The 8075-nt window shown below is 43.6% G+C and overlaps 1 long non-coding RNA gene across 1 annotated transcript in view; it reads right to left on the bottom strand.

Annotated features, from left to right (window-relative positions):
- LOC110404853 overlaps positions 205–8075 on the bottom strand; it is a 157468-nt gene continuing 149597 nt past the window's right edge. Inside the window, exons 25-26 of the long non-coding RNA XR_002442525.1 lie at positions 4601–7051; positions 205–4495 (exon numbers count right to left, since the gene is read on the bottom strand). This is a non-coding gene — a long non-coding RNA (uncharacterized LOC110404853). The remainder of the gene's footprint in view (positions 4496–4600; positions 7052–8075) is intronic.

Here is an 8075-nt window from a genome sequence, read left to right as displayed (position 1 = left end):
GGAAGCTAGACAAAGGCCAGCAGTTCATTAGACACAGGCCAAAGAGCATCTGCAAAGGGACATATGCTAGAGTTTTGCTTGGCCCTTAAGCAATATCAGCTGCTGATGGACATAATAAGATACCTAGGGTGTAGAAGCTCTACAGTCAAACCCAATTCTTCTGCTGTTAAACTGTGCCATTTTTTTGTAGCCCCAATTCCCCCATTTCTCCATATAGGTAGCCAAGGACATTTAATCCTGTAATATATATGAACCAAATCTCTTACAGTTTTCTTGATCTTAAAGTCAATATTTTATTTTTAAGGCAACATAAAGCTGGTGTTACATTCCACTGGGCTCCTAAGTCGTGTCTTCAAAGATTTCCCCAGAAACATCAAAGCCTGATTAGAAACAAGCTTGCCCAACTCTGTCACCAGTATGAAAATCCTATGGAACCAGTTGCAGTCTGGAAGTAATACACTGTGCCATGTGATACAAATACACATTTTTATGAAGTCAAATCATGTGGATTTTTTAAGATACTTCCCTATAATAGATCTTATCCCTTCCAAGCTTTCCATATTAAAAAACAAACAAGCAAAAAGCAGAGCAAAACAAAATACCAAACCTTAACATCTAAAGTACTGAGGTTGCATGCAGGAAAATGTTGAGGAGTTTCACAGAGAAAAGTAACAGACTCTTCATGAGCTACTCTGTGCTTTTTCGAAGGACTCCAGGATTTTCTTCATTTAGGTTTATTAAAGGACAGCATATTGATTATGTAACTGCCACCTGAGGTTTAATAACATATACAAGAAGTAAATGGAGTTGCTGAGGAGCTTAACTGGTCTATAAATAGAGAGTGGCATCCCCATTAATTCATTAAAGGTATATGGGAAGTGTAAGGTATTCCAATTAACATTTCATAAAATTGTTGTAGCATGTTAGTTATGAACCAGCATTTGTCATTTTCTTTTTAGCAATTAAATGATATCTAATTCCCTTGCCAGGCTGGAGCTGTCTCCTTTGATAGCTTTCAAAGTTCCTAAAGAGGGCATATAAAAAAGGTAAAGAGGTTTCTCTTTCTCTCTTTTTCTTTCTTTCCCTTCACTCTTTTTTCTTTCTCTTTTTCTCTTTCTTTCTTTCTCTCCCACTCTTTCTGTCTTTCTGCCAGTTTTTCAGTTTTGCACTTTGCAGTCTGCATGGGCTTGTTCACTCATCATCTAGCTTAAATAGCCACTAGCTAGATATATCTTCCTTAGCCACAACAACTGGCCTGGTACCAGATGAGCTTGATATTTATTTAACAAACAGCACTGTCTTCATGGATCTAAATTAGAGCCTTATTTGAAATACTTTAAGTGTACCCATTACTGTTTGCCCTCAGTGAAAATCCAAGTTCTGGTTACGTCCCTGCTCACTAGGATTAGAACTGTCACAATATTTATTTAACAGGAAGAGGCATGCTAAGCCATGCTGCAAACATTGCTGTGCCAATATGAAGAGGAACTTTCTGCTTTTACAGCATTTCTTTCTCTACATGCTCTCTGTTCCCCCCACCTTTACTCTTCTTGCTGTCCCTGCTGCCCTCCCCATGCTCTCCTGCCTCAGTGCCTTCCCTGATGGAGGGAAGGGTGCCATGCATGGCCTGTCCCCTCTGTCCCCCCCTCTCCTGGTGTCCCCTGTGCCTCAAACGATGTGACCAGGGACACTGGAGAGCACACAGTCCTACCCTCTTGGCTCCCCACCCTTGTGTAACAGTCCACCCTTAGACCTCTCCAGTTAGCCACTGGTCCAGATTAGGTGCCACAATAGTGGGAACTGGTTTGGATCTCTTCCAGTCTCATGGAATAAAGGCTCACTGCAAGTTGGGTTGTGTGGGGGGAGAGACTTTTTCTTCGGTTTCACTGGGCAATGTGAATTGCCATTCCCCACAGGGAACATGCAAGAAAATGCCCATGATGTAAGCGCTAGGACAACCCAGTCATTTCCCATTCTTTCTGAAACAGAAAACACAGTTCCCTCCCTCTGCTTTGTGTAGCTTGCTGAATTTCTGGAGCTAGGCAAAGGAAGCCTCCAAGCCTCTATACATAGAGCAGTACAAGGGACAGAAAAGCAGCAGTGGAAAGGTAGGAAGAAGCCTGTGCTAAGCAGTGTACATATATTTTATGCTGATAATCCTGAAAGAACAAAGTTGCTATCTCAGGATGTTAATATTTTTAGCCTGATTTCCTCTCCAATCATTCTGTCTGTCAGTTCCTCTCTAATAACTTTAGAACCAGTCGGCCAATTTCAATCGAGTTTGACAGACAGCTGAGAGTCTGAGTAGTACAAAGTTCCTGCAGGATTTACAAGTGTCAGTGCCTATATCGAGGAGAGAAACCACAGTCCCCTGCTGAAGGAAGCACCCCATAAGTGCTCAGCTTTCACAGAGCAACAGGGATGGACACCACGGGCACAAAAATGCTCTGTGCATGGTACCACCCTGCATGATATCAGCCATCAGTTATATGGGTACTGCATAAAACAGGGTAGGACGGAGGAAGGGGAGAGATGAGGTTGGTGAGACATCCTTTGGGATATTTAGATTGTAGTGGAAGTGGAAACAGCTTGGAGGAGCACTGTAGGACCTTGAGGAAGGTGTGGGAAAAGCAGGAGGGAAACATGGTGAGCACTACTGTATCACAAAAATTAGGGATGGAGAAAACACTCCCATTCAGTCTGCTGAGAGTATAATGAGGAAAGCAAGTCCAACTGCTTTCAGCTATCTCATCCCGCTCTCTGGGTGAGGAACACTCCTTTCAAGGGCTGCATTCCAGAGCCAACAGACTTGTTAACAGTCAATTATCGTTACAGCTACAGATGGAAAAACCTGATAAAATGAATCCTGTATGGACAGAGGATTGAGTAGGGATTGTAGCCAGGGAGAGATTAGTGACCATAAATACATAAAAAGGAAAAGACTCTAAGACACGTGCATAGCTCAGCAGAACACTACCATTTATAAACTTCTGTGTGTCCTAATTCATACCTCACCATTCATGGGCATGGTAGGAAAAGCTGCAGAACTCAGACTCTGAATCTGAATGAGGAAAGAAACTGTTTCATTTAATATTATTGCAGCTTTCAGAAACACTGTATTTTTTTCTCTTTTTCCAAGGCCAACCAAAAGAAGCAGCCGTGCCTATTAAGATATTTTTCATACAGTGTGCTAAGCCCATGTTAGAGTTAACTTTGCTTCTGCATCTTCATCAGCAATGTGACATCCCTTACACCAATTTGATTTTACCTTGTCTGGGAGATGAAAGCAATTTATAAGTTTCAAAGAGCACAAACTGGCTGGGATCCAAACCCAGGAGTGTCGTGCTGAAAAGAGAATTGCTGGAGACTTTTATGTCTGGCATATGGTGTGCTAGTTCCCTTTCTAATCTGGATAATGAAGGTCAGTACAAAGTGCTGAGTTGGTCTTGTTGGCCAAGACGTTTGATGACCTGCTCACACAGATGGGGATTTCAAGTCCTGACCAGCATGAACTAGGAAAAAGAAATCTAATCACTCACTTCACTGACAACTTTGAAATAGGTGGATTTTTCGTCATTTCTGGCTACATATTTCTGCAGGCACAGAGAGAAGTCATGAATGGGCTGCAGCAATGGAAGATTTCTACAAGCTATGCCACATGGGTCTGTTCGGTAGCACACCTGGTGGATCCCACTAGCATCTGTGACTAATTGAGAAGATAAATCCATTTTGCTGGAGTAGCTTAGATTTCCAAAAGTCCTTCACTGTATTCCAGCTGAGCTGATTAAAGTCCAGCTCACTGGGAGTCATTACTGTCAATCCCAACAGCTGGCCTGAATTTTGCAAGGGGAAAGAAACAAGAAGGAAAAAAAGAAACATTAAAAATGAAGAAATCTATATTTTATGATTTTATGCAAGCTGATTTTCCCCAAAGGGGATCCTATTCCTAACACTGTCACATCTTTGTGATGCTCCTGGATGGCTTGGCTTGCTAGTGGAGCTTCTTAAAAAAAAACCGAGAAGTATTTCAAGAGTTAAGTGTCAGCATCAATGAAATTAAGAGCATTTTGGATATAGATGAGATAAGGGCACATACAGCCTCTGGATATAGACACATGTAGAGGTAATGAATTCAATATCTAATGCACGATCTAAATTCTTGCATTCAGCCAAGTTATATTTATCACAGACTCTGCTTCTTAGAGTACAGTCATAGCTGGAGCATGATTGGAAGAGCAGTTCATTCCAGTTACCTCAGACTATTTAGCAGCTGGATTTGCGATATTTTTATGCTTGTCTGCCAGTTCCTGGATTTTTCAGCCTCTCCGTCACTACTTTTGCAAAAAAGAGGAACGGGTAACCATCTTTGGTGATAACTGTGCCAGCCTGAAAGCCTGGGGAAAAAAAAAAACCACATCTTGCAGAGAACTGCTTGGTCATTGCTGGTTGTGGTCCTGATGATCGCTCGCTCATCAGTGAAAGAGTGGGGAAAATTCTGGGGAGAAAAGAATGTGAAGATGGTTTCTATTTTGATAAAATCAGGTAATTTCCAAAGAGAGGACCCACACTGGTGTGCCCTAGGGCACCTGTAGTACCTCACCTATGAGACCACGGGTCTGCAACTTCTCGGGACTGTCGAAGAGAACTTGTTGAACAACTATTGCACCTGCCATGGCAGTCAATATCAGAGTGGTATTTCTCTCATCTGTCTTTTGACACCTGGCAGAGACATCTGGCAGTGGCTTGTCTCCAGTCCACTCCAACTCGTGTGCAGAACACCAGCAGAAGCCCTTCTTGGAGCATCCAGCCCTGATCCAGTATGAAGACAGTTGTTTAGTTCATGAGGAAGACTGGGGAAAGGGAAAACACACATATTTGTAATTCCTTGTAAACCTGAGCAGAATCTGCCCTTGCTTGTGGGCATATTTGTTGTCTATAAGAAAAATGAGTGTACAAGTCTAAGAAGTAGTTTGGGGAAAAGGACTGAGAACTGGGGTAAGAATGCTAGTTTAAATACCTAAATAGATCCATCTCCTCTGGTGCCATGCCTTCCTCCATCTTTAGTGTGTGTGAGTCTAACATAAGTCCAGTGGATGCCAGTATGGGACTCAATTCTGCTCTAGCACTGGTTTACCTAATTCTTCCCTTTGTCTCAGACACTCCTTGCTAGTTCAACACAGGGATCTACCACCAACCCCATCCCCATCACAGGAAGATGAGCCCCCATCAATCCCAGAGAAAGGGTCAGGAATTTTTGCCACTCCATTTTCCTTTTTTCTTGTTCCATTTTCCCTCTAGTAGTTTATTCAAGCCCATAGAAAGAGCTTAGGCCCTAGCTCATGTAGAGCTCTGATGTATGCAAATCCTCCTCGTGCTCCCATGGCCCTCTTCTTTTTTTTCCCCTTCTTTCCTTTTAATTCTAGATTTGAAAATAAAATGCGAGCTGGCTGCACAGAGATCTCTCATGTGTGCAACTTCCAATTGTGGCAAATTGGAACTGTCGATGCAAGCAGCTCAGATTTATTTATATATTTAAGAGGAAGGAGGGAGGAGAGGAAAGGGTGGGGGGTAGGGGGGGAGAGATGCTAGTAGTGGAAAGGAAAAAGAAAAAATAACAGATCCAAGCAAAAAGGGATTTGAATCTCAAATACTGCTCCCTGGCCCATATTATCCAAATCCCTCCAGCCTTGTCTGTGACTGCTTCTTGCCTAGTTAAAAACAACAGGCAAAAGATCAAAAAACACGTTTTCCCCCACAACACTAAAAGTTGTTGAGTTTTTCATCTGCCACAAGCCAACCAGAGTCTAACACCGAAACTGATGCAATTAATACTTGGTGCTTCAAGACATTAACATAGCTATTTATATAAATTAGTAACCTTAAGCCCAGGCGGTAGCATTATTACAGCATTACTAATTAAATCACAATAAGCTTAGTTTGCAGTAGTATTAATTATGAAGCTGACATGGTGATATTGGAGATCTGATTGGCCTATTGTCAGTCATTACCCGATCGGTAATGAACCAGACAGGCAATGAAAATCAAAGCTGCCGCTCCAGCAGCGCTGCTCGCATTTCCTGGGAAGAAGGGCCACCATTCCAGCAGAGAAACATCAGCATCCTCGATCAAAGCAGCCGTGCAGTGCGCGGTGTTTGGCTCTATGGGAAGGCACAAGGGGAGGCTGTTTCCTGCCATCTCTACAGTCTTCAGTCCCCGGGAGTGAAAGTTAGTCTTTTCTCCGGCTAACAAAGAGGTTGTGGGTCTCTTTTGCGAGAGCGAGTGGTTGAACATGCCTTTATCACCTCTAGTGGAGACTCTGAGTCCAGTGGATTATAGAACAGCCCTCAGGGATTTTTTTTATGATTACTGTAGGGAAGGACAATGATTTGTTAAATCTGTTGTGGGTGCCTTTGTGATAATTTAGGAAGGGCTTGTTATGAAGGCCTGTCAGGCACTGCTTTTGTCAGAAAGGGCAGTGGGACAAAGCCACCATCCTAGGAAACCATCCCATCACAAGCAAATGGTGCTGTGCCTGGGGGTGGGGGAAAGGAGAGGTACCCTGCACAGCATGGAGCTCAATACGAACCCAAGAGCGCAAAAGGTTTCACAGAATCATAGAATCATTAAGGTTGGATAAGACCATTAAGTCCAACCATAAGCCTAGCATCACCATGCCCACTAACTACATCCCTCAGTGCCACATCATCACAGTTCTTGAGCACCTCCAGGGACACAGACTCCACCACTCCGTGGGCAGCCTGTGCCAGCGCATGACCAGGTTTATATACTTCATGTTTTCAGGGAGAAACACACTAAAAAGAGCCTCTTTCAGACTTGTTTGGTGCTTCCATGTCCCAGTCAGACATTTGGTTGCCCTCTCTCCCATGTTACAGAAGAGTTCCTGCAAAGCCAGAGCTTCTTGGAGCAAATATCCCATAAAGCAGAGCAAAAGTACTCAGTGGCAGCCCATGCATGTTTCCAAATGTTTCCAGAGCAAATGATTGACAGGGGCCAGTTCAGTCTGCACCTGACTCTCCTCTTCTTGATGGAACTAAAATGGTAAGAAATGCAGGTAAGCCTGTTATTTTCCACTCCTGTTATCCATGACAGCAATTCAAAGCAACAGAACTCTCAGACGTGGGAAAGGGATAGAATTCTTTTTCTTTTTTTCTGGAACACAGAGAAAAATAATATTGTAGAATCATAGAGTGGCTTAGACTGGAAGAGACCTTGAAGATCATTGAGCTCCAAACCCCCTGCCATCGGAAGGGTTGCCAACCACTAACATGGAATCGATCTTCCAAGCAGATGGAAGATCGTCACTGAGAGATCTGGTACCATGGACAGATGTGCTCAGCTGATGGAATTGGAGAAGAGAGAAAAGGTTTTGTTTCTGCACCAGTTAAAGAATTTCTAAGATCCTGAGCAATGGGGGATCACCTCCAGCCATGGGTAGGACAGGAGATGCCAACCAGAAGGTTTCTTCTCCATCTCAGGGGGAGCTCTTGGCTTCCTTTGAAGATGGGCAGAGCAACGCTTCAGGCTGTGTTTCTATCCCAAACTGCTTCCTGTATGATGCCCTGGTGACAAGGCTCCTGGAGTCCCTACCCCAAATCCCTGGGTGTTTTGCAAGGATTAGGGTCTGCACACCAGCCGTGCAGGGAAGAACAGACCCACTCAGTCTGTAGGTCCTGACTTGGAGGCTTATGTTTCTGTTATTGCATAGGTCAGCAGATGGCACTGCTACATTTAGACTTACAAGGTTTTTCCTCTTAGCGCGCAAATGTGTTTTTGGTCCTAGAAGAAATGCTGCTGTTATTCTCTCCTCATCACTGTTTGACTGCTGAGAGCCCAGTGTTCCCCTGGCTACTCAGAGCCCCCTGAGCACATGCCACTGCTGATAGCTGTGTGATGGAACTTGGCTGGGACAGTCTGGAAGTGCAGGCTGATTTTGGTCCATTCCAGGGAGGATAGAAAGACTATTACACCAAGTTTATACTCAGCCTCTATAAAGCAGGTTTCTTTTTCAGAGTTGCCACTTGATAATGGTGTGCTGTACAGCAACAGTACGTTTA

Source organism: Numida meleagris, chromosome 11, assembly GCF_002078875.1.
Source record: "Numida meleagris isolate 19003 breed g44 Domestic line chromosome 11, NumMel1.0, whole genome shotgun sequence".
NCBI lineage: Eukaryota > Metazoa > Chordata > Aves > Galliformes > Numididae > Numida > Numida meleagris.
The sequence above is the reverse complement of the archived record's forward strand: the minus strand, read 5'-3'. Positions and strand labels throughout refer to the sequence as shown.